The sequence below is a fragment of the Pyxicephalus adspersus genome, chromosome 1 (genome assembly GCF_032062135.1).
Source record: "Pyxicephalus adspersus chromosome 1, UCB_Pads_2.0, whole genome shotgun sequence".
Classification (NCBI taxonomy): domain Eukaryota; kingdom Metazoa; phylum Chordata; class Amphibia; order Anura; family Pyxicephalidae; genus Pyxicephalus; species Pyxicephalus adspersus.
This window is the reverse complement of record NC_092858.1, coordinates 6,513,975-6,541,858: the sequence shown is the minus strand read 5'-3', so window position 1 is coordinate 6,541,858 and position 27,884 is coordinate 6,513,975. Positions and strand designations below refer to the sequence as shown.

The window sequence follows — 27,884 nt, the reverse complement described above, 5'->3', positions numbered from 1 at the left end:
GGATGAATGGATGGATGGAAGGAAGGAAAGAAGGATGGAGGGAAAGAAGGATATGTGGATGGGGGGATGTAGGGAACGAGGGAAAGATAGATGGAAAGAAAGATGGATGAAGGGATGGATCGATCGATCGAGGGATGGAAGGAAGGAAGGATGGATGAAGATGAAGGGATGGATGAATAGATGGAGGGATGGATGGATGAATAGATGGATGAATAGATGAACAGATGGATTGATGGATGGATGAATAGATGGATGAATAGATGAACAGATGGATGAATAGATGGATGAATAGATGAATGTATGGATAATTAGATCAATGAATAGATAGATGTACAACGCTGCGTAATATGTTGGCGCTATATAAATCCTGTTTATTAATAATAATAATAATAATAGATGCATGAATGTATGTATGTATGGATGAATGGATGGATGAATAGATAGATGCATAGATAGATGGATACATAAATAGATGGATACATAAATAGATGGATGAATGAATAGATAGATGGATGAATGTATGTTTGTATGGATGGATGAATGGATGGATAGACAGATGAATAGATGGATGAATGAATAGAGGGATGGATGAATGTATGTATGTATGTGTTGATGGATGAATGGATGGATGGATGGATGGATGGATGGATGGAGGGGATGGATGGAGGGAGAGATGGATGAATAGATAGATGGATGAATGGATGAATGAATAGATGGATGGATAGATGGATGAACAGATGGATGAATAGATGGATGAACAGATGGATGAATAGATGGATGAACAGATGAATGAATAGATGGATGAATAGATGGATGAATGTTGAGCACTATAGTCACCAATTTGTTGGATATTACAGCAGCACAGTTTAGGTGACCAGGCCCTCCCTCATATTACAATCCGTATATATCATGTTTTATCCCTGATATGTAATTCTTCTTGTACATTATACTCTAATTTATTTCTGATCACATACCATGAAACATTCACATTACATATAACATCATTTATTTATGCCGATTATTATATCCTGGAATTCATGTCATTAACCCCCCCTCCCATTAACCCCTTTCCTCCTTTTACATCTTATAATATCATTTCCTAACCATTGCCGTGTATTATGAAATACAATCAGCCAGCGTTCAGCTTTATTCGTCAATGTTCACGGTAAGCAGATCCCTTTTTTATGATATTTCTTTTTATTCTCTCATTTGCTGTAAATTGCATGAGCTGCTGAAGAAATGATGAGACAATGACATTGTATTACATTGTTTCTTCTCTTGTGATGGGAACTTGTTGAGGCAGGTAAGCTTGGAGGAGCTCCAGCCCCTCTGTAAGCATGTATGTAGCATACAGTAAATATAGTAAAAGGAGAACGCCGGGGATGGGAACGATCAACCTGTGGGTGGGTTCCACTCCGGAGAGGAGAGCCGAGCATGGCTAAAGGATGGAAAGATTCATCCAGCCTCTCCCCTCCCTTCCTTCCTCCAGTGGTACCGCCTGCCTTTGAATGCATGTGTGCCTGTCAGTCTCAGGCATTGCAGGATTGGTTCTCTTTTCCCATTCATGTCACCTGTGTGTGCTTCAGCTGATATGGACGTTTGTATGGGGAATAAAAGGAAAATCAAGCGGAATCCGGAGCACTGTGGATAACAAGGCTCCTCCATCCTTCTGTCTGTACGTTGGGCTGGTCTACAAAAGGGGGAATACGTTGTTTGTTAAGGAAACCAGGACATCGCTGCTGTGTCTTTGCAGAGAGAGCGAATACGAGAGAGAGAACGCTTTGACTTAACCAGTTTTGGATGCAACGGAAGAACACGGCGTGATCCCATGGAAAGCCCGAATACGGTAAGTGTTTGCTGCAAGAGTGTCGCTTCGTTGCATCTCAGTCTGTGGATCCAGCAAACCGCAGAATCTGGAAGGGCAGCTGCGAAAGCTGAAGGTGCCCAAAGGCGTGAGAAGGCGGTCATCTGATCCTGGCGGTTACGGGCGACTATACGGCTGCATACGACCTCTCCAGATCATACCCCCCGCTCTTTAACACTGGTTGACCGACCTTGGGTGAAAGAATCAATTGTCCCAAATAGATTTTCCCCCGTGGTCGTTCGCGTCAGCCCTTTGGGTGTTAAACTTGACCGAGCGTGCATGTTTGTGTCGTGACCGGTTGGGTAGTCCGGTTGCATGGTAGTATGTACATGTTCTGTGGGCAGCTTAAGGCGAGGTGTAAGCTACCTCCACCGACTAGTGAGGTTGGGTTTAACCGGCATTTTTTATTAAAACATCTATGACCGATGGAGAAAGGCGAAATCGTTTGCAGCACGTGTGTGGCTCTGTTCGTGCAATCGCAAAAAGATGCCCCTATCGATGGCCAGTTTGTTGGTTGTATCTGGCTGCTTGGGTGCACTAAGTCCTGGTAGAGACCCATTGCACGGTGCTCTGCAAAGCATGAAACAAGACAGAGCTTGTATTTTGGAAGCCAAATTGTCTGCTGGGATATAATCTTTTTTTTTTTTTTTGCATTTGGACTTGTCTGTGTTTTTGTATTCCTCCTGGATCTGTGTGTGTGCTGTGGGTCTAGCAGATTGTCCTGAGCCTACCGTTGAAAGACAAGTAGGCTAATTTTTCAATGTCCCGTCTACGTCTTAGGCACAATTTACGGCTGTGGATGGGTTCCTTGGCATTTTACTCCATCTCCAGCCTACAGGAGACTCCATAAATGGTCCCTGAACCTCTTCAGCTGCTTTGTTTTTAACCCCCTATCCTAATGGAAACATTTGGAGAAACCCCCATTGGTGCAAATATAGGGGTGCAGAAAATGGAAAATGTGGTGTAGGGGGCTTTAGGGTCCCTGTTTTTAATGCTGTTGGCTCAGTGTTTTATAGAGTAGAGGTTATGGGTGCCAAGAAAACCAGCAGTTGATTAACTGGTTCAGTTCTGCAGGCCTTGTGGGTATGGAAGTAGGTTTAGGTAGTTAACCTTTTTGCCAATGCCCGACCGGGCCGATAAAGGGTGGGCATGGAATGGGTGCACGCTGCTTATGTGCCATATGACGCCAGATGTACACAAGGCTTTTTTTAATTGCATGATGGAATCTATCCAAAACCCTATCTACCCATAGTACTTAACAGACCCCCTTTTTTTTAACACACCCTCCATGTTTTAAAGAACTACATTTCCATCATGTTCCTCTAAGCCAGACATTGCTCATATTTGCAGTCAAAGGTTTGCAATTAGCCTACACTGAATTATCCGAGCAGTGTTCTAGTTTTGCAGATGACAAGTGAAATAATGTTTGTTGGTGACCTCAGTATCCTGATGGTTATGTAAGGATTTTGCGCATGCAAACTGACCGCACCTTGTAAAGTAGCTTTTTGTAAATCCAGCCTACCCCCCCAAAAAAATAAAATAATAAACTGTTGCAATTTATAAGTTATGAATCCCTTTTGCAATATTTTTTATGTGTGATTTTCATACTGCAAAGCTGAGATGGTGGTAATGTAAAAAAGAAGAAAATAAATACCTGTACATTATACGGCGGCGTCTTTTACAACCTAGCGGCATAGATAGCAATGCACAGAATTGATCTGCAATACAAAAGGGAAAGTGCAAAGCACATCACTCGTCATCAGCTGAGTACAACGTTGGTGAAGGCTCATTGCTTTACGATGGTTGGAGACGGGGCAACGCAATTTCCATAATTCTGCAATTTCCTACCTATTCCTTCTGTTTACCTAACTCGTATTCCCAAGCTCGTCCGTCCGTACGCCTGGTCCAGGGTTAACTGTTCATTGCATAGCATTGGAGGACCTATTTAAAGGGCTACCCAACCGAATTTATGATTTGTATTATATTTCTGTAAATAGGTCAGAGTTATAGAGGTTGGCCAGATTTGTGTATGATTATAGTTTGGGATGTGGAGTTTTTTTTTTTAATGTGCAGTTGACTTTGCTGTTTAGTAATCCTGTATATGCTGCCAACTGTCACTCGTAAGCCTCATTTAGTCTAAAATGTTTGATAGCGTAGAACAATCAGCCACTACGAAAAGGTAACAGGAGGTCAAAGATCTGACTATAGTTATAGTGCACATGAAGACTTGGGATTTATTATATAAAGTGATAATACATGACAAATTATTACTTTTTATGATATATTCTATACTGTGTGTACTACATCTATCTATCTATCTATCTATCTATCTATCTATCTATTAACATGTTTTTTATTATTATTATTATTATTATTAATAAACATTTATATAGCACCAACATATTACGCAGCGCTGTACATTAAATAGGGGTTGCAAATGCCAGACAGATACAGACAGTGGCACAGGAGGAGAGGACCCTGCCCTGAAGAGCTTACAATCTATCTATCGAACTATCTATCTATCTATCTATTAATATTAATATTATTATTATTATTATTATTATTATTATTAATAAACATTTATATAGGGCCAACATATTACCAGGGCTGTACATTAAATAATGGTTGCAAATGACTAACTAATACAGACAGTGATACAGGAAGAGAGGACCCTGCCCTGAAGAGCTTACAATCTATCTATCTAATAATAATATTAACATTAATAAACATTTATATAACGCCAACATATTACGCAGCGCTGTACATAAAATAGGGATTGCAAATACCAGACTAATACAGACAGTGATACAGGAGGAGAGGACCCTGCCCCGAAGAGCTTACTATCTATCTATCTATCTATCTATCTATCTATTATCTATCTATCTATCTATTATCTATCTATCTATCTATCTATCTATCTATCTATCTATCATTATCTATTATTTCTATCTACATTTTGAATTCTATACACTTGTATATTGGGCAGCTGTTTGTGCTCACTGCATGCCATGTAGCAAAGTTGTGCTTAACTGCTCTTTCTCCTAAACACAACTATAAGTCAGCGAAATCTCTAATACAATGCTCCCCCTGTGTGGCTGATTTCTTATCCCAGTGGTTGCGACTGTTGGCTTAGTTCTTCCCCAACCCCCTAGAGGACCCCTATAAGTCGTGTTGGTAGTATGTAACTTTCTTTATATTTATTATTAATAATAAATAGTGTTTATATAGCGCCAACATATTACGCAGCGCTGTACATTAAATAGGAGTTTTAGGATATGTATAGACAGTGACACAGAAGTAGGAGTGGACCGTGCCCAGAAAAGCTTACAATATAAGAGTTGAAAACAATTTACCTTTATCTGATGTCTTCTGGTGGCTTGTATGATGACATGTTGCCTTGATAAGTGTTGTTTTCTGCCTTTATACTCTGTAAATGCAAGGTTCCATGTTCCGGGGGTGGGGCCATGACACCCAGCACATGGGAAAAACCTAGGAAGTCAGTGCTTAGTGTCTTTACCCTGGGGAACTGAGAGCATCTTGTGGTGAAATGTGGTATTGCAGGAGATATCAAGTATTATAGCCATAGAGGTGTTTTTATTTCTTTATTTGTTACGCCCTCTGAAAGGACAGAAAACAGCCCATAGGAGTGCTTTAATTAAGTGCCAGTTGTAATAGTGTAATGGCCAACTGTATCTACAAATATTTCATTATTACATATGAGCATACATATAACAAATCTATATATCATATCAAATTATAGTAAATAATAAAAAAACTGTAATGATATATAACAATATATACTTGTTAAAAATACACAATACATTTCCATTGATGCTCTCGGTTGTTCTAGATGTTGGAGCTTTAATCTCTGGATGGAGATTCAGCTTCCCCTTCAGCACTAAAGCCTCCCACCCACTCTTTTCTTTATTATATATACAGTATATACATGGAATCCTATGTGAGCCCATTAGATTTCATCTCCAGGGTTAAGCCCTTAGGCAGAGCGAAACGCGTCAGTAAATGAGGACTGGGATCTAGTAAGGCGTTGTGTTTTCTATGTGGATAGTGTCGTGACTCCATGTTTGTGTGCCTATCACAATAGAAATGATGATCAGTGAGTGCTGGTTTTTATACATTTTTTTATGCATATATTATTTGAACGTCTTTCTAAATATAGAATGTTGTGCGGCCGGCTTATATCCTGAAGCTGCTGTGTGGTCACAAGTTGACTCCATGCCCTTCAATGCACAGAACATCTCCTTCACACTGCTGGATGTAAAAGCTCAAAATTCCAAGCTGTGTTTCAGGCTGGCAGATGAGGGGAAACCTTTGCTGGATGTTTATTATATTTATATTTTTTATTATTATATATTCATTATGTTGTTATGGCAGTCATATATTTATTCATTGTTTGTGTTAAATGGGTGAACAAATGGTCAATTTCGTAAAACAAAAGTGGAAAATCCAGTTGAACAAGTTTGATCTTTTTCATTATTAGGTTGTTTTGTTGTTTTTGGTTATTTGATGTATTCTTTGGCTAAGAGATTACGTTTTGTTATGGGTATAAGCAGCTTAGTGGAACACACCTCCTGCACCTCCTGCACCTCCTGTGGTCACAGCTCTGATTTAGAAAGTAGAAATCGAGTTAGCCTGGAGTTGAGGTCTTAGGACCAGCATGTAGCACGGCATAAACGTGCGGCAGATTTAGGATAATTGGGGTTAGTGTTGGCATCTGGAGGAATGTGCTCAGCCCTATGGCGGCTACCGGTTCTCCTACTCTGCCTGAAAGCTTGGCCAACCATTAAACTTCCAGGTAGTGCTAACGTCTTGGAAGGCTTGGAAATCCTCTGGGACTTACTCAGCCAGGAGTTTCTTATCAGGTCCCCGACAGGAGATTCACATGCACCAGTTACTGGTGAATGTCACTATGGCTAAGGTGCCTATTACTCTCACTGTCACCAGGAGAACAGTTTAAGTGAATGTCAATGTCACTATGGGTTCAAATACTTGTGAATGTCAATGTCACTACAGCACCCGTTACCAGTGAATGTCACTAGGAGATCTGTTACTGGTGAATATCACTGACACTAAGAGATCCATAACAGGTAAATGTCACTGTCACTAGGGGTCCAGTATTGGTGAATGTCACTGTCAGTATGGGTTCAGTTACTTGTGAATGTCACTGTCACTACTGCACCCATTAGACCTGTTTTTGGTGAATGTTACTGTCATTATGGGTCCTGTTAATGGTGAATGTCATTGTTACTATGGGTCCAGTTATTGGTAAATGTCATTGTCATTCTAGGTTCTGTTACTAGTGAATGTCACTGGAAGATCTGTTACTGGTGAATGTCACTATTGTTAGGTGTCTTGTTATTGGTGAATGTCACTATGATTAAGTTACATATTACAGATGAATATCATTGTCACTAAGAGGCCTGTTACTGGTGAATATATCAGACTATACCAGCTATTGGTAAATGTTCCTGCCACTAATGGAACTATTATAGGTGAATGTTGTTGTCACTGCTACTCGGTAATATCCCATTACTGGTTAATGTCACTTTCACTGATTGACATGCTACTGCTGAAGTTCATTGTAACTACGGGACCTGTTCTGGGTGAATGTCACGGTCACTGCAGGACCTGCTGTTGGCGAATATCCCTGTTAGTACAGAACCAATTACTGGGTATAATTCCTTTTATATGTGTTACTGGTAAATGAATCTCTACTGGTGAATGTCATTGTCAATACAGTGCCTATTCCTGGTTATTATTACTGTTATACCTGTTACTGGTGAATCAGACTGTCAGAGTATATCAGTGTTATTAGAATCTATATTTTCTTGATATGTTATATGATGTTCTCAATGGAATTTTTGCAAAAACCCTTAAATGATTAGGGGAGGTTTTTTAGCAAGGGTTGTGTCCAAAAATGGGGTCCATCTTTCTCATCTGAATGGACCCAATGATAACCATGGTAAACCAAACATTTCACCAAGAATGCCAAGACTCATCCCAATGGACAAGATAATAAAACCTTCACTTATTACGGGAGGGCAATGGTTCGTAGCAAGGCATTGCCCTAAAATGGGCTCCACGGCACGGTACCATAGTGCTGAAACTTTTCCAATGGTCCTGATTTATTAACGCTCTCCAAGACTGGAGAGGATACACTTTCATCAGTGAAATAAATCTTATTAAAACCTCATCTAAATTAGCAAATTCTATCTACAAAGTTATTATTATAAAAATAATAGTCAAAATTTAAACAAAAAAAATTCCAAATAAATTGGTAAGTAGGAAAACTTCTGAATTGTAAAATTGTAGTGTCCTGTTATACAAGGCTGGGAATGGTATCAATCTTCCATTGACATAATTCTATTTTCTACATCTATGTCCTGCCATACATATGAAGCTTTTGAACTATATGTGAGCTGGATCATAATTCTTCCATCTGGTTATAAATAGACCGGAAATACAAAGCTTGGGGATGGCCTAGTTTACAGTATTTTTAAAATGTAATGCTTACTATGGATCTCCAGCCGTCGCTTTAATCTTTTTCTGGAACTTGACCATTTTGACAGATACAATGATTTGTCGGCGAGGACAGGAAGAAAAATGATTACTTATTACCTCTAATTACTTATTTAACAAGTGAAACATATGTTGCTGAATGAGTCATACAATATATATATATATTTATATATTTTATTTTATATCAAGAAAGAGCGATATATATGTATATATTACATTAGATTCCATGGCATTAGATTTTGCATGGGTATCAATGTTTTTTTTTTCTTTTACTACTGGCCTTTTTATTAGCTATGTATTATTTTTTATTATATGGTCTAATATCTATTATAATATTTTATATAAAAAAAAATATACAGTATATGTCTATATTACTATTTCTAAGCATAGAAGGTATGATAGGTTAGATGCGATTCTAATTGTTTTCGGGTTAAAGTTTTAAAGTGGATGGTTAAAATGTGTAAATTTGGGTAAATTTGTCCAATAGGAATTTTTTTTTGCAGCTACTTTGTCTTCCTGCAGGTTTTAGTTAGACAAAGGATGCTGAAAAGCAAGCTGAACCCCAAATGCTTTTTCTTTGCATAGCCCATAGTGCTCTAGGATTCCTTTGCCATACATTAAATATCTATTTGTAAAATATGCTAAAAATATGTTGAAGATGGAACAAAAAAACAGTTTAATAAACAAAACAGTATATACATTTATATGATAACAATATAAGTAATGTATTTTTAATAAACTGTTATTTTGTATCTATGATATATCTTGTATCTACACATCTATTTGTATCTATACATAGTATTTATTTTTTATTATATTGCTTATATAATATATTCTATATAATGTACAGTATGTATATATATATATATATATATATATATATATATATAATATTTCGCCTGTAAGGATTTTGCTGCTGATTTTTAACTGGTATGCAGTCTACCTTTGCTGGTTGCAGATTGTGGCACCAAAGGCCAAAGTCGGAGAGTGGGGGGATTGCAGAACTACACCAGGAACCAGTCCGTAGACCAGAATTTCTTGACCTTTTTACCTTGGGGGAACCCCTTCTGTAATCACTATATCCTAAACTCACAGTACATTATTGTGGTGGTCAGAATACCTCCATATCGCTGATCATTGGGAAGAATGTTACAGATAGCCAAAGATGATCATTGGTGCAAATTTCTAATTTCCCAAGGAACCCTTAGCAATCTCTGGAGGAACTCTGGTTGGGAATCACTACCATAGACTATGTGCTATTAGTCCCAGGTCACAACACACAGTGCAGTATCCATTCACATAGGCACCACATTGGTTTTGACATTGTGATCTGACTCCCTACTTACATAGAGACGTATTAATGGATCTGAGCATGTTTTACACCATGAAGTGGTGGGAACAAATAATTGGCACATGCTTGAGAATTTTCAGTGTAAATGTTTATTTTTAGCCGCTGCCATATGTCACTATCTTTTCTGAGTGCTTATGCAACCAGCCCATCTATCTTTTATATTGGTCAGGAGAGAGACGGAACGGAATGCATTTTATATCATCATTTCCTACAACACTGAATTTGAGTTAAATTATTAAATATTTTTTTACTAAATTCAAGTTTTAGGTTATTTTGGTAACATTTATATAAAAGCCATTTTATTTTATGTTTTATATTTTTATTTTATTGTACTTTTGTGCTATATAGATTTCTAAGTGGCCATCTGGAAATGAAGACCAGCAATCCATCATGGTTGTTTAGTTTCCTAACTATTGCTTTTATTTGTTTCCATTTTGGTCAGTACAATATATCATTAAAATGTTTTGTTCTATCTTTTCCATTGTATTCAGGTTTAAATATTATTGCATACGAATGTTGTGTAGTTGTTACCATTTTCATCCCTTTAGTCGTTCTTATTCTGTAAATTTCTGCATCCCCAGCACACTGCATGAAGCTGACCGGGGAGTGTGCAGCCAATGAGCAGATCCTGATTGTGATCCTGTCCTACAATTGGCTGCTGGACCTCTCTGGTTGCAGGCTCAGGTTGCTGAATCCTCAATGAGCTATACTTTTTAGATACCTGACCTTGGCCCAACTTGGACCCTGCTTCTTGTCTTCCGTCTGCCCTGAACTTGGACCACCTCAACCTTGTTTTTTGCCAGCTACCTGCTCTTGACCTTGGCCAGCTGCTTACGCCCCTTACAGCCATTCCTGCCTACCCAGTACCTGATCTCTGGCTGCCATCTATTTCACTCACCTGTTGGGGAGAGCCTGGGGCCCTTAACCTGGTGTTCTCTTAACGGGGGTTACCATATTTCATGCCTGGGTAATCTGGTGTTGCCTGCCAGAGGGTGCTGCCCTGACATTAGTCATTTATCTAGAGCTCCTTTCCTTGTTTCACTCCTAATTCCTTGTTTTCACATCCTAATACCACAGGTTGAAAAAAATGCTGTGTATAGAGATCAATAGCTCAGCCTGAAATTTACATAAATAGTCAAAGCAGTAGCTGTCACTGATCCCTTACTGTACAGCTCAATCTCAAGTTTTAGTAAGATTTTGCTGCATTTTACTTCACTATTACATCAATTTTGTTATTTCATAGTGGCCTGGGAATTCTTTATTATAGGACTGAGATAGAGGAGATTGAGGATATTCTTCCTTTTGCCTGCAGCATACTAAGTACATTTTCCAAGTGAAGGCAGCTGATGCAAGGTCACTTAGTTTTAGTTTAGGAATGATTGTTTAATAATCAGGTACAAGTGTATTTTGTGACCTATAAGGAATTTTACATGCAGAGTTGTAACGTTTCTGAAGGAGCCACTTTAAATACAAATATTCATGTTCAGGAGTTCTGACTTGACTCTGATTATCTAGGTCTTGCCCCAGGTCAGCGTCTCCAAATACTGAAGCCAAATACAGCCAGGCATTTAACATTTTTATAAGGCGGGCATAGCCAGAAGGAGGCTGGCATAGTAAGAAGGAGATCAGCATAGCCAGAAGGAGGCCGGCATAGCCAAAAGGAGGCCGGCATTGTCAGAAGGAGGCCGGCATAGTCAGAAGGAGGCCGGCAAAGTCAGAAGGAGGCCAGCATAGCCAAATGGAGAAGACAGTGGTATAGTGGTATTTTTTAATGTACAAACCCTATCACAAATTTTGTTAATGTATGTTGAATACATCGTTTGTGCCGAAAAACCCTGCTTAAATTTCTGTCTTTGTTGTTTTTTGATCTATTGAATGATGAGGGTAGGCACGTTATTGTTCTATTTACAGTCACTGTGATATACCACCACCATTGCCATATCTCCATTATAGCCAAATGGAGGCCAGCATTGCCAAATGGAGGCCAGCATTGCCAGAAAGAGGCCATGACTGGCAGCCTCCATATTTGTCTCAGTACCGGTTTCCTTGAAGCGACGTGGATATTTCTTCTATTCATCTATAACAAACATCTAATCTGCAGCATCTCATCACTCGTATTGCTGTCTTTTATTGTACTTCCCAATGGAATTATGAGAAAAAGAAAAATCAAAGCTAATTTTTTGTAAACGGAGTGATGTGATATAATCTTCTGAGCGTGGCTGGATGTACAGAAACACACCACGGTGCGCCTTTTCTTCTACGTAAATGAGTGTTTTGTGTTAGGAGAGAATCCTGAGCAATTTGGTTATTTCAGCTATTCTTCGGCTCTTCCGGTGGGCTAAATTGCTCTCGGCAAGTAAGGGTGTCAGTAATGCGGCATTTTGCATGTCGGTAGATTAAAAGCAGGGAGAAAAAAATAAGCAGGGAGCTTGCATGAAAAGCTTTCCAGCTGCAACCCTGACTAGAAAGATTGTTTAGGACTTTTCTATTTCTAGACGCTTCGTGTAGCCATCTGGGTCAGCTTGTCCCACTTTGAGGGTACGTACGCCCATATGCAGAACACCCGGTCACCGCGTTCCACATCCTTCTGTAGCAAGTGCTCTTTCATCACATAGAAGAGATTTTGGTATTCCTGTTATTGCTCCGGCGCCTGGATACAACTTCATGTGAAGCAATTAGAATTCAGGAAGATATCAAAGGAAACCTATAAGATGGCATACAGGCTGCCAATGCAAATCTCTGCTTCTGCAAATGTTAATTGCTTGGTACCAACCTCTAATGAATATGCAAGCAAGGACATTTATTTGACATTATTTAGATATTTGGTCGGTGACTAGGAAGGGAACAAGCATGACCGTCAATTAGAGTTTTTAGGTTATGTATGTTAAGTCACAACTTTTTTAAAGTTTTTGAATATAAGGGTTAGTATAGTGGTCATCAACATACTTATGGGGCCCCAAGTATAGTTCCTGGTCAAAAACTTGATGCAATTTAGACTTACAGAGGAACGATAGTTCCCCATATAAAAATGGCAATTAGGAAGGTTGTTTTTTTCCAATGCACAGCTCAATGCAGGATGACGGGATTAGGCATGAGCAAGCGAGTTTTTAAAACTCGATCTCGCATCATATTCGGCCATTCTCGCTTACCGAATTTTTAAGCGAGAAGAGCCAGGTAAATTCGCAGATCGAGGCCGAATTTTAAAATTCAAAGAAAACATAAAAAAAATCTCTCTGATTTTAGAACAGTGTGCGATCCGCGGCACTAGAGGTTAATTAACCTCCAGTGCCACGTGGATCGCAAACAGGAGGATTCCCAGGAAATTCCTTCCTGCTATAATTTCCTCGATCTTCCAATGGTTTCCCAAAATTGGTTCGCCGAAATTTTGCGGAGCCATCGAAAGTTTGAAGAAATTTTCGCCTAGACGGGATTTGTCCATGTTACAACATCCTGACCTGACCTGAGATTTTGGTTTTGCTTTAAATTCCTTAGCTCCAGGCATTTTGATGATGGAAGCTTTCTATGGCTAGGATCATACCTGCCTGCCGATGTGTGTTGCCATTTACACAAAACTCATTTTTGCATACTACATGCATTAGTGTGTTGGGGTGTCATTCATTGTAAAATTAGAATAAGCAGAATAATTTATGTGCGTTGTAAGGCTCCACAATGTACAAATCATCTTAATATGCATTGTGGTGCACTGTGTTTAAAAAATCGGGCCAGGTGTAACACAAGCAAGGTAATGCATTACACATACAAGCATACAAACAATATTTAATGCAATGCACTAAAAAAAATAAAATAAAAAGTAAAATTGACCTAAAAGTGGATTTCCATAACTTTCTGGCATGGCTACAGGTCGGAAAACAAAGAGAAATGTTCCTAGTTAGATATAGGTGCAAGCAGTGCCTTGTGGGGTTTTTACCGCTGCAAAAAAACCTTTTTAAAAAAAGCTCAATGGGGTTAAAGGGTAATATTTGAAGTGTATAATGTTTTTAACATTTTTAGGGGAGGTGTTAAATCTGTATGTATTTTTTTTTTTACATGGGGCTAAATATTACCCAGAACCATGTGGTCTGGTGGCCAAAAATTGGAGGTCAGTGAGTTTGTGCCATCCACTATTGTACTATACCAGGCCACACATCTTCATTTAATATTGAAGGGCAAGGTCTCCCCCATCATCCAGTTCTACAAAAAGGGATATGGGGTTTTATTGGGGAGCCTATGGTTTTTGTTTGGAAGCCGCATTTCATGACGAGGTAAACGAGAAAAGATATTCACCACGTACCAGGGGTACAGTAGTTGGATCGGTCAAGAAGTCCAAACAAATTCAGAAGTTTAATCTGTAATGTTGGACTGACTTCCAGTCTAAGATTGGAATAGGTCCCATCTGAGTCGGAATAGACTCCAATCGCAATTATCCAACAACCACTATCAGGCATGTCAACCAGTGGCGTAAGTTTCAATGACCCCTCAGTGTTTACATGCTGAAATTCCTGCACTGCGGTAATAGCCCAGAGATCATTGGGGAGGTCATTGACAACATTGATCAGCCTTTGCAATGACACCTGGGAAGACTCAGAAGCTGCAACTAGAAGTGTGCAGCTTTTTCTTTCCCGGGTTTCTATCTGCAAGGAGATGGTCTTTGAGGTTCTCAATTATTTTTGCCTTTGAAGCATCAGCCAATCCAAAAGTTTGCAAAATCTGCACCTGGTATCTCATATGTGTTGGTTGCTCCACCAATCTGATCTCTATGCCATCATTTGTAATACCATTGTTAGCTATATTTTCAGCAAATGAAGTATATTTTTTAGTAAGAATTGACGCCTAGAAGAGAACTCTAATCTAGGGCCTTAACTTGACAAAATTGCCCTATCACATTATACATAATTCTGCATCTCTCGCCTCCCTTACACCATTTGTTCCCCCCCTCCACCACTAGATGGCGATGTGCATACAGAGAGTTCCCATTCTTCTGCACCAATAGAAAACAATCTATATCTATTTTTTGAACAGAGCTGCAGGGGATACATAAATTTCCATAACTCCCTTGCTCCCCCCCAGAGACAGGCCATGTCTAAAACATCTGCAAGGATGATTGTGCTTGTCAGGTTTGCCAGGGGACCTCATTTGCATTTTTAGGAATTGGACAGATCTCAGCAGGTACCACAACTCATTCTACATTGTATTTGCATGTATTTACAGCACCGTTAGTGTGAAAGGTCAATTGCACATTTGGCTGCATTTGTAATTCTTCTGAGTACAATTACAGCCAATGTTTAGTATGTCTAGTTCCGAATAGAGCAAAGAGTGTTAGGTTTGTACTGCTGTCTGGGTGCCTATTGGGAAAATCCCTTCCCCCTTCTTAATATTTCAGAAGAACAGGAAATCAGGAGAAGTTTACGAACAGCCAAATATTTTTTTTTTCACCTGGGCAGAAAGTCCGGAAAAATCTTCCAAATGTGGATTTCAGTTTCTGCTCTTTTTAGGAGATCCAATGATAACCCTGCAGCAGCTGGCAATGTCAGGTGATCACTAAAATATATTGGTGTCATAGTGATCACAATATCAGAAACTATGCTGAATGGGTTCTGATTCCTTTGTCTGACAAAGCTTTTGTCATTGGTATTGACTTGTTTGCATTGCAGAGAGAAGCACAGAGACCAAATAATTGATTTGACTGTCCCTGGTCCGCCGCTTTTATTCATTGTATTTCATTTTCTTTTCAATCATAGAGGCTCAGCTTTACAAGTGGTTATTGCCACAGCTTCCTGTTTTCAAGAAGCTATGTAGAGCACCCTGCTGGCCCTTCACACTGGCCATGATTAGAGTTGCTTAGATTAGTATTGCTTAGAGAAGAAGTGTGACCTAATGATGTTACTGGATCTAAAATAATATATCTAATGAAAAAAGAAGGGTTTAATTATTGTTTTAATTAGCATATTAATGAAGGAAGGATGGAATGGGACATGGGAGGGGGGCAAGAGTGGGGGACATAGGGGGAAGACTTTGGACATGGGAGGGGAACATGGGACATGCAAGGGGGGCATGCATATAGGGAACATACAAGGGAGGCATGACTGGGGGACATAGGAGGAAGACTTGGGACATATGTGGGGGCATGGACATGGTGGGGGGGCATAGAACATGGGAAGGGGAACATGGGCATGGGAGGGGGACTTAGGAGGATGACTTGGGACATAAGAGGGGGACATGGGAAGGGAACATCAGTATGGGAGGGAGACATGGACATGGAAGGGGAGACATGGAACACACGAGGGGGGACATGGGCATTGGATGGAGATATTGACAGGGAAGGTAGGCATGGACATGGTGGAGGGCCATAGGACGTGGGAAGGGGCTTGGAAATAGGATACGGGGGACATGAAAGGGGGACATGGAGTGCGAAAGGGGAGGGGAACTTAGGACATGGAAGAGGGACAGAGAAGGGGGACATGATCATGGGAAGGGGACATGAACATGAAGGAGGAACACAGGGGGGGTACATGGGACAAGGGAGGGAAACATGGACATAAGACATGTGAAGGGGACTTGGATATGGGATATGTGGGGGGCATAGACATGGAAGGGGGACATGGGATGGGGGCATAGACATGGAGGGACAAGGGAATGCGGGAAATGTAAGGGGACTTGGGACATGAAAGAGGGACCCAGGTGGGGGACATAACCTTGGGAGGGGGAACACAGGAGGACACATGGGACATGACAAAATCTATGCAGCTTAAACTTCAGTTTTAAATCTAAAAGAGTCTTGTGAATCCCAGGGTCAGTTAAGGAGAAACTCCGTTACTTTTGTATGGCATCCCATAGATAACGACAGCAATGAAATTAATAAATCAATTTCCTCTTCGGTTTGGGCCTGACTGTCACCAGCGCTCGCTCGCTTGGGCTGTCACTCCACAGCCAATTCTAAGTATAAGCTTAAATATTCCATTCGTGACTTCAACTGACAGATTGGCGGTTCTAGGCACCGTGACAGCAAAATACGCACCGATTGCCAACGAATTGGGAATTCGTGGAACTTACTCCAATGAATTTTCAGCAGCAGAGCTTTTCAAAGGGAAATTTCATTTTTTTTACTAAAAGTTTTCAGTTAGTCGCAGCAAAATAATACAATAAAAAAATTCTGGGGAATCTGTTCCCAATCTCCTCGGTCCCTGAGAAGCGGATGTGAGAACCGCACTGCAGCCGGGAAGAAAACAAACGCTTCATTTGAATGTTTTTTTTTTCCTGTTCCATCCGGGCCACAGCTCTGCTGATAGGCAAATTATTTGCATGGTAAGAAGTGTGTTTGCAGACTCGCACAGATCGGCATGCGGTGTTTATAACTTCAGCTACCAAAAATGGGATGAACAGATCCGGAATTCTTCAGTTCAATTATGTAGAAGCTTATTTAAGGAGGTGCTCTTGCATTCCTAGCATTACATCTGCCCTCCAGCCTCCCTAACCTTAAATCTGCCCTCCAAGCATCCCTTAATTAAATGTACCCTCCTGTCTGCCCCTTATTAAATCTACCCCCATCCTCTTATTTTTCTTATCATTAAATCACGCTCGAGCCTCCCCTTTTTTTTAATTAAATCTGCCCTCCAGCTTTCCCTTTAATATGTCCACTCTCCTGTCTCCCCCTTAATAAATCTGACTTCCAGCCTTCCCCTCATCAAATCTTTCCTCCATTCTCCCATTCATTAGATCTGCCCTCTAACCTTCTTTTCATTAAATCTGCCCTCCAGGCATCCCTTTAAAAAAATTACCCTCCAGCCTGCCCCTTATTAAATCCAACCCCAGCCTCTCATTTACCCTTCATTCTTCTTTTCATTAAATCACCCTCGAGCCGCCTCTTTTTTTTTTATTAAATCTGCCCTCTAGCTTTCCCTTTAATAAATCTACTCTCCTGTCTCCCCTTTAATAAACCTGCCTTCCAGCCTTCCCCTCATCAAATCTTTCCTCTATTCTCCCATTCATTAAATCTGCCCTCTAACCTTCTTTTCATCCAATCTGCCCTCCAGCCTCCCCATCCTTAAATCTGCACTCCAGCCTCCCCATCCTTAAATCTGCCCTCCAGGCATCCCTTTAAAAAAATTACCCTCCAGCCTGCCCCCTATTAAATCCACCCCCAGTCTCTCATTTACCCTTCATTCTTCTTTTCATTAAATCACCCTCAAGCCTCCTCTTTTTTAATAAATCTTCCCTCCAGCCTTCTCCTCATCAAATCTGCCCTCCATTCTCCCATTCATTAAATCTGCCTTATAGCCTTCTCTTCATTAAAACTGCCCTCAAACTACCCTTCAATACATCTGTTATCCAGCCTCCCTATCATTAAATCTACCCTCCAGGCATCCCTTTAATAAAGCTAGCCTCCAGCGTGCCCCTTATACAATCTTCTCCCAGCCTCCCATTCCTTAAATTGACCCTTTAGCCTTCTCCTAATTAATTCATTCACCATCCTTCTCTTTATTCAGTCACACTTGAGCCTCCTCTTTTTTTTTTATCTACCCTCCATCCTTCGTCTTAATAAATCTGCCCTCCCACCACCCCTTTATTAAATCTGCCTTTCAGGCATCTTTTTAATAAATCTACCCCCAGCCTGCCCTTCATTAAATCTGCCATCCAAACTTCGCTTTCAATAAACTTGCCTCTCAACCTCACCTTCATTAAATCTGCCCCTCAGCCTCCCATTCATTAAATCTGCCCCTCAGCCTCCCATTCATTAAATCTGCCCCTCAGCCTCCCATTCAATAAATCTGCCCTCTTTTTCATTAAACTTGCCCACCAACCTTTCCTTCAGTCTTGTACAGTTGTCCCTGCCCCCTTAATACATTGGAATGCAGTTCCTAATAAACATTATCATTATTAAATTTTAATAAATAAGTCAGTAGTTTGCTTCTCACATGATTCATTTTAGCTATTACACCCATGTCACAGTGGATGGCGCTGTTCCTATTGCTGCCCGCCTTTCATTTAATGGTAAAACATGATGAATACACGCCGGTCTGTCTTCAGTGCACAGAAACAGACAGAAAATAAATTCTTTATGGCAGCGCTGTGTGTTTGTCTATTTAACAGATGCCGAGTACATCCTGGGGTCTGGAAACGGCTGGTCGCTATGAAAATCCACCTTGTGATAGATCTGGAGGACACAGAGGTTCCCACAGAGCTCCTATAAATCAAACCACTGCTTGGCCGTGTCATCCCAAATTTTTGTGCGATTAACCGAGAATAACTTCATTGCAGAGAAAAAGGCTGAAGGATAATTGGGGAAGGGGCAGCAGCCAGTCCACCTTTCCCTTATCTCCAGGAAAAAGAGGATCTCAGGATTGTGACAGCTACCCATTTGAAACGAGGTTAGCAAAGCCAGGGGGGAGATATAAGTGATGGCTAATATGAGAAGAAAGACCGATGGAGCTGCCCTCATCCATTCCATCCATGGAAACAGGAAGAATTCAATGTAGCTTTAGTAATTCCAATATAGCTCCAGGCTATGATGACGGGTGCTTCAATTATAATTGGCAATCTAGAGGTCCTTTTTATCAATGACCCCCTGTAAAAATATAATAAGGACTTAGTATAAAGTTGTGAATCTGACATTCATAGTTAGTCAAGTCCACCAAGTTCAACCGATAGGAAAACATAAATACAATAAATGGAAATATATTACAAAATCTGCAGGCACCTATAGGCACAGATGATCCAGAGGAAGGCAAAAAAAGTATTAAATATTTTCCACTTGTGTCTAACTGGACAATTGGCCAGGATCCCTATTTTATCAAGGGCCCCAATTGACAGAATGGCAAAGATGCAGAAAGCTGGATTACTTTATTCTCGGGGCCTCCACTTTATATTTGCCCAGGGCCCTCATTTGGAGCAAGCGCAAAATGTAATAATGACCGGAGGTGTATTTTTTAAGGCGTGAATATGACAATCATAGTTAGGGAAATCCACAGAGTTCACCCAATAGGAAAAAATCAATAACATATATTAGAAAATCTGCATATTCTATTCAGAAACTTATAAGCACAGGTAATCCAGAAGAAGGTGAAAAAATGAATTAATGCATTCAGTCAGGTCAAACTGGGAAATGCCCACAAGTTCCAATTTTTCCAGGGCCCCAATTGACAAAATAGTAAAGGTGCAGAAAGCTGGATTCCTTTATTCTTTGGGCCTCAACTTTATCATTGCTAAGGTCCCAGTTTGGTCTTGGTAATCGCAAAATGAATTAATGACTGGAGGTCTATTTATAAAGGTGTGAATCTGACATTCATAATTAGACATGTCCATCAAGTTCAACCAATAGAAAAAATACATCGTACAAATAGTGTACATTAGAAAACCAGCATATTCATTTACAAACCTATAGGCACAGGTGATCCAGAGGAAGGTGAAAAAACATTTATGAAGCATGTTCCAGTTGGGTTAATTTGGGAAATCGTCCAGGATCCCACCTTGAAACTATGGATCATTCTGCTCTGAATATTCACAGGCATATAATGGAATGGAAATGATAAGGGGGCCGTATTTCCAGGTATCATAGGGCCATTTTTAGCACAAGAGCTGGTCCGGATAGTTGGCAGGATTCTCCCTAGCCCTCACTCAACTTATCTGTTTGGTGTATTTGCCCCACTGTAGAGATTTAGGCTTTTCTCCCTTTTCTGGCAGGGGACATTTATTTTTCTGATAATCCCTTCAAATGAAAACTCCATTCACTTTGAATATATTTCCATTCATTCAATCTCCTACTGTATCTCAAACAAAGAGTTTGGTCATATATACGTATATTCAGGACACTCAGCTCAGCCTAATAGGGAACAAATGTCACATCCCAAAAATGAATAAATACATAAAATGTGCAAAAAAAAAAACTACTCAAAACCTGACTTAATATTTGGCAAACAACTTACGTATGAAAAATCATATAAAAGAAACAACTTTTTATTAAATACAATTTTACCAACATTTAGGTTAGAGCACAGCTGGGAATTTTGCTGTTGAGTCTTGCTATCTGTCGAGTAAGAAGAAAATATTAGTTGGGATGATAATAATACACAATATACAACACATGCACCTCGGCAATATATGCACATCAGAAAAAAGGATGTTCCTCCATTGTTCTCTACGCGTTTCACAGTATAAAATCTGCTTCTTCAGGAGAGGAAATTCTTATAAATAAAGCGATAGATATATATTTAGTAAACCAACCTTTGGTAGAAATAGCAAATGTCCATTGTCATTTTTGTCCATTGTCCATTGTCATTTTTTTTCACTTTATATACTTAGGAAAAAAGTGATATGGACATATTTTTGCAAATACATCCACATCCTCATCCATGGGGTCATTGAAGTCCAAGGTCACCCAGGCCTATTTTCCCATGCACACGTTCTTGTGTTAAAACAATAATCCATATGAAAATAATATTGTTCTTCTTTTGTGGCTTTATGTGGCTTAGCACGTATTTTCTTTTTTTTCTTTTTTTTTGCCTTGAATTAATTAGCACTTATTAAAATTGTTTTCAGGTCTACAGAGAGATAGTCTGTTGGTTGGTTTATCCTAAATTACATCAGAAGCTGGTACAATTGGAGCCTGTACCTGATGAAATTTTGTACGTGTTTCAGCAATGTTACAAAACGGCATTCGGCAAATGCGAGCTGATTTGTAGGTGATGGTCGCTGGAGAGTTTATGCAACCTGCTGAAAATCATTCTCACTCTTAAAGGTGAACCTTAGGCATTCATGAAAATTAATCAGGGGGTCGGTATTTAATTTTTGCAATTCCTTACCCAAATAGCTAAACCCGTATCATTGCCATTGTTTTTATCTATTGAATCTGAGGTTTGAACATTCAGAGCAGTGAGTTCTATGCTTCCAAGCGTTACCAATGCAGTTTTACGCATTCATACTTGAGCATAAGGAGGACATTGCACAACATGTCCCATCATCACAATGACTAATCTTCACATGATAGGTCCACCTCTGCACAACACTGATTTTATATATTTGTTTATTGGACATTTACCAGTTTAGATTGGTTTACCTCTTGTCTGGGGTTGTTATTAAGTTGTCAAAAACATAGTATACCTGGGAAAGTATGTTTAGGGAGTTATATAATGTCTTTTGTGTATTTGGAAAGGAAATTGTATTTCCATATTTCATATAAACATTTCCAACCCAAATTGTTACCGTGAACACGTTGCCTTTTGTTTATAGTGCTCAATAGCTCAAGATCAAATTTACAAGAGCAAACAAAACAACCCTAAATAAAAAAATAAATAAATACATTTTATTTTTTTCTAAACAAATTTGGCCTAAGCAACTCAAATTCACAATTTTGCAAAATTTGCTAAATTTCATTCAAGTCAGGATGCATCGTTTTACGCCATTGTTATCAGTTTTGCCGAAAACACATCCCAAGATAATATTTGTTTACTAGATTTTGTAGGAAAAATATGTATCATGATGTTACAAATTTGAGTGCATTATAGTTGCCATGTGAAAAATAAAAAAATATGGACACATGTAAATTATTAGGATGATGAGGTGCATCTGGTCTATTTTTACCTCCAGTGGTGTACAGGCAGAGCCCCTCTAATGCCGATGTTCAGATACGTCAATGACAGCCTTCATCACCAAGACTGCTGTATTTTGTCCCATCTGTGATGTAGACATATAAATGACACCAATTTCTTCAAGGGATTATCCGCCGTGTCAAATACGACACTTCTTCCCAGGGAATCACGCTGCTTCCCTTAAAATTGCCTTCAGGACATTAATCAGGCCACCGGATTTCAGCCGAGAAGTGCTGTGCGAGGCGATAAAAGGAGATGAAACTGGAGAAAAGGAAGGCTTGGAACTGTATGAAAAGTAGCTAAATCAACTGGAATGTTGGGCTTAGGTAATGTTTACTCTTCAGGAATGGCTGTGAAAAATAGCTATGCCGGACATAATAAAAAATAAATGTATTTTGAGACAAGTAATTGAATCACCTCCTCTTAGGCCTCACATACTGTGGTGTATAACTGAGTTTCGGTGTGACAGTGGTCCATGTTCTAGAAAGCTGACAATGCCCTACCAGTAGGGGGTGCTAAGGAAATGCCCTGGTTGGAATGGATTTTAGCATTGGTACTGCATGATAGCATTTATTTATAAAACAACATTTACGCAATTTTTTTTCCCAGTTGGACATGTATGTTTTTGGTACCCTTCAAAAAAAACTTTAGGGACCTCTCCTTTGAGATGTAAAAACCCCTGTTCCCTTTTCATGATGAGGTCAGGTTATATAAAATAATAAAAATAGTTTTCAATATATATTTTTTTATTTTTTTATTATTATGGAAGGTTTCAAATTTACTCTTCAGTGCCACAAGTTTTAAATTAAAAAAAAAAAAAAAAAACAAATTATTGAATTAGGAGTAACGGTTATTGGCCACGCCCCTACATTATATCTTACAGAAAACCTGCCCCTTTTATAGAGAGAATATTTATGTTAAATTCTGGTCAAATATTGAAAAATGTAATTAGGAAGCCCCCAGTACATTTAGAAATGACTGCACTGCAATAAAAAGCGATTTGGTCTAACAACTGGCCCCACGTATTACATGGCAACTATCACTTCATCAGGGCCAACCTCCGTTCCTTAGACTAAGCATGCAAAAGTTTATGAATATAGGGGACTCTGTAGATTTTTGGAATTCATTTTTAATCACAATTTCCTCTTTCCACAATTCAATGAGAGACGTTGGTTGTGATTGTTGCTATTCAGTTGCCCTCTATACTGTTTGAGTAGGTTTGGGATTGAGATGAACGGATAGGAGGAATTTTTATTTAACCGAAGTATGTGTCTGCACCTGCAGATTCTTGTATTTACATGTTGAATGGAAGGATTTCCCTTTGTTGTGTTTTATTCTTCTTTCTCCATGTTTGTTTGCCATGCTGGAATATTACACTGCAGTGTCATCATACAGTATAGCCGGCTCCTGCAGATCAAAGGATGTGTCTGCAATGTTACATAATAGCTATGTATCTTTAGGGACACAATCGGGATGGCGTTCCATTCTACTTCTGTTTTGTTATATAATAGGATCTATGAAATGTAAAAATATAATAATGCAAAAGATAAAAATATATAAAGCTCCCTACGGCCCCTGTTTTAAAAACAAATCCCTTTTTTTCCCCCTTTGCTTTACAAACATCCCCTATTTTAATCAGATACATCTATAGGGAAATGTTTTATTTAAAGTGAATATAAACCTAACAATAAACTTCTCTTATTACCATTATTTGTTAACTAGGGCATTCGAGGTGCTTTATTATCTTTCCTCAAAAACTGGTGAAGCCAGAGCACTTGGCTCTTTAGAGATCCTCTTTGCAACCAATACCAACTACTATTTCTGATCTCCAGTAAGAAAGTGACTAGACTGGTAGTGAGATCCAGACAAGCTAGGATTTATTTTTATGTTTTATTGCTATGGACAAGCTGTCAAGATATTGCATGCTGGAAATGCTATTTATGCTTTTTTGATTTTGAAAGCACAACAAAGGCATTTGATGCCAATCTGATACCTGACCTGCTGCGTGGACTCTCACCATCCCCTATTTTAGGTTGTTGACACTCATATTATATTTATTAGTATGTTTATTCTTTTTCTTTTTTTTTTTTGCTGAGTCTCTCTCTACCTGCATATAAGAATTTTATAAGTCGGTGTCAGATGCGCTCTTTATTTTAGCATTGTGAAGGGATTCCTGTTCTGAAAACAGTTGCCATGTCTGCACCATTTCTAGGCAAGCTCACCTTTTTCAATTTAACATTTTTAAAATCACTCAAAGTGGGTGCGTTATTGTGGAATCCCTGCCTGAATGAATAGGTTCGAGCACCTGATATTCTTCCAATAAATACTAAAACGGTCTTTGAAGAGAAGAAGTCACACTCGAAATGTCACCAATCAGTATAAGAAAAGTTATGAAATCTTTTTGAAACACTTTGACAAAAAATGGTTATTTCAGACAAAGATGAAACTGCTGGCCTGGCTCCGCTAACAACTTGACCTATGACACCCATTCTAAGACACGCTCCCTGCTTATTTCCACTTCAGTCTTCCTTCTGATCTTCCTCCTCCATCCTTGAGAATTTTTGGGTTTCTTCACGGGAGATTTAAACTTTGTTAATACTAAATTTTTATGTTCACGTGATTTGTTTTGGGGAATGCATTAACATTAATTAAACATATACTAGTAAAAAAAAGGACCAAAGAATATGAATTGCAAACAGCTAAATACACAGATGGTGTACATAATATATATATATATATATATATATATATATATATATATTTATACATGTATATTAAATATATATAATATGTAATATTTATAAATGTATATAAATAAGGACTTACCAAAAGATGTGATTCTATCTAGTCAGTCTTTTGGGACCATCTGCCACACAACATCTCATGAGGGTTGGTAGACCAATCCTTAGACTATTGGCTGGAGAAATTACATAGAGGTTGGATCCATGGAACCATTGGTCTATTTTTCGGTGTTTTTTTTACCATTTTTGATGTCTTCTGTGTAGGGGAACCCTTGAGTTATTTTTCAAGTCTTCAGCTCACAATATATTAGTGTGGTGAATAGAATGTCTCTTATATTGCTGGCCAGTGGGAAGAGTTTGGACCCATGGCTCTAATAGAGGAAGGGAGCAGAGAAGGATCATAGGCAAAATAGCATCAGTGGGAAGAAGGGATTAAAAAAAACTAAATATACTCAATAGTACTAGATGTCCTTTTAGTGTAAAGGAGCCTTCCTCTACCTTTATTTAACATGCAATAACCCCTGAAAGAACATTCAGGTCATCAGGTAATCCCTGGTATTTTTACTAAATCTGCAAGTCACAGAATAAAAACATGAAGGTCAATGGGAATAATGGCTCCTACATTGCTAGTCAGTGGGAAGAAACCCTAGCGAATCCTAAGGGAAACCTGGGGTTCCACGGAACCCTGGTTAAGAAACATTGGCGTAGATAGAAGTAAATTAGTCACTCGATGGATCTCTTAGCAACTTAGTTCAATTATTCTGCTTCCCTGCAAGGTTTGCCATGCAAACATAACTGCTGTGCAGGACTGCAAAGCAGGAAACAGAATCTGAATGTAATGATAAAATAGGGCTGATACAAAGTTTGTATGGATATTCTTGGATGATCTTTCTAGACTGTTAGCAAGTTTGGAAAAACAGAGCAAGGACATAAAAGCAAAAAAAAAAAAAAGAATCATGGTAAAGAGAAAATGAAGAATAAAAATTGTTATAAGATGAACATGCCCTCAAAAATATGAAAATTACAGTTTTCTGTAATAGAAGAGGTATTACATTTACTTTTTTGGTGGTATGTATCTCCTACATCTTCATCATTCTACGACTTTGACTTCCATCAGTCTCTTTTGGGAGTTTCAGAGCCTTTATTCCCTTCCACATGATGGTTCCATCCTCCAACCCATATGCCATTTAAGGTTACCACCAGTCTAGGGAAAACCACTGGCTTTATGGGTTCCTTTAATTATAGCATTGGCAAGAAGTCCCATTTTTACTGAACAGGCCAGTAAAATACCAACCATTGCTGGACTGATTAATGATGTAACGGTCAGAAGAAGGAACCATAGATTGCAGTAGTGGGCACAAGTATACAGAACTCTCAAATAAGTCTAATGGATGAAAGGTAGGAGAAACAGATGACCTGGATACCTCATTCCTCATGACTTTATTTTTATTAAATCCAAGCTGTAACTCGTTTCCAGCACTATAGCTTCAATCCTTCTCTTCTGGGAGTGTCACAGCCTATGTTCCCTGCCACACCATGGTTCCTTCCACTACAGTTGACCTGGATATCTCTTCCAATATTAAACCTAGCAGAAACTCATTAGGCCACATTGTTTTTTCAGCCCATCCAGGACTCCATACACCATGGAGAGAAATGGCTGTCCTTAGTCTTTTACCTTGTAGAGTGTAAATCAATACACTACTCTTGGCTTACATGTATTTTCTGTGGATGAGGTTAATTTCTGAACCCGGTAAACATATACTGTACGTTAAATGACACAATGTAACACCGCAAGTCAATGCAACAACCCTTACAGCACTCTATAGATGGTGTGTTTGGTAAAACATCTACAGCTGTAGCATGTCAAACAGACCACAAAACGAAAAAGGCTTGACCTATTTCCATTTACTCCATTACTCCAGCCTAGGGCGGCTCTAAAGCCTCAGCAAAACATTCTAGACTTTGCAGAGTTTCTGTATTTACCTTCAGCCCTTCGTTTCCATTCCTGGCTCTCAGAGGTGCATCATCCCATCTCCCTTGGTCTTCCTCTTCACTGTTTGCCTTCAGGGTGGTTCCATTTAAGTACTTGCCTTTGCAGGTACACATTTACTTTTCTAGAAAGTCAAGCTTATGCAATAAGACCTGGATTCCGTCATTTATTTTTTCTGAATGTTTACTGGTTGTTTAATTTTTTACTTTCTGTAATCTGTAGATTTACAGATGAATAAGAGCCACCCTGCAAAAAAAATGTTGATTTACCTTGATGCAGGGTTTCCTCTTGCCAATACATTACTACAAATCATTGTAGTGGCCAATAGGCAGCACCATGGCACCTGGGCAGGGACATGTTATCCAACACTCCGAGAAGTGTTTAATAGCAATGGTACATGTTGCAAAAAAGCAAGGATTTGGTAAATATTCATTTACCAAGTGTCTCTAATTCAAAGTATTATAGCAATGGGTTGGATTTCTAATTTCCCATGATTTACTTGTACTATATTGGTAGTATTTTCTAACAGTCTTATGTTACCAAGTCCCTAAATGTTCTTAGTCTCCAGGCACTTCCATATTCTCTGATTAGCTATTGAAAGTTTGTTAAAAGTAGTTTCTATACAAAAATAGTTTGGGAGGGGAAGGATTACTCCTCCATATGGCAATGGTTTTACCGCAGAGGAACTGAGGCAAAATTTGGAAGAGGAACTCAAATGGGGAATTGTATAGGAAATGCCCCCACGCTTCCCCAACCAGGGGCTAGAGAAACAGATGGGACAGCCAGAGATTTGGTAATGGGTGGGCTGGAATTTCTGAAA

The 27,884-nt window shown here is 39.2% G+C and overlaps 2 long non-coding RNA genes across 2 annotated transcripts in view; one reads left to right on the top strand and one right to left on the bottom strand.

The window, feature by feature from the left end:
* Positions 1-1,528: 1,528 nt before the first annotated feature.
* The window catches only part of LOC140323988 (uncharacterized), a 430,128-nt gene continuing 403,772 nt past the window's right edge, over positions 1,529-27,884 (top strand). The window contains exon 1 of the long non-coding RNA XR_011919468.1: positions 1,529-1,846. This is a non-coding gene — a long non-coding RNA (uncharacterized lncRNA). The remainder of the gene's footprint in view (positions 1,847-27,884) is intronic.
* On the bottom strand, positions 20,306-27,114 carry LOC140341861 (uncharacterized). The gene is made up of 3 exons (XR_011922957.1): positions 25,160-27,114; positions 22,326-22,566; positions 20,306-20,772 (listed from the first exon to the last, which is right to left on the bottom strand). It is a non-coding gene; the product is annotated as an uncharacterized lncRNA (long non-coding RNA).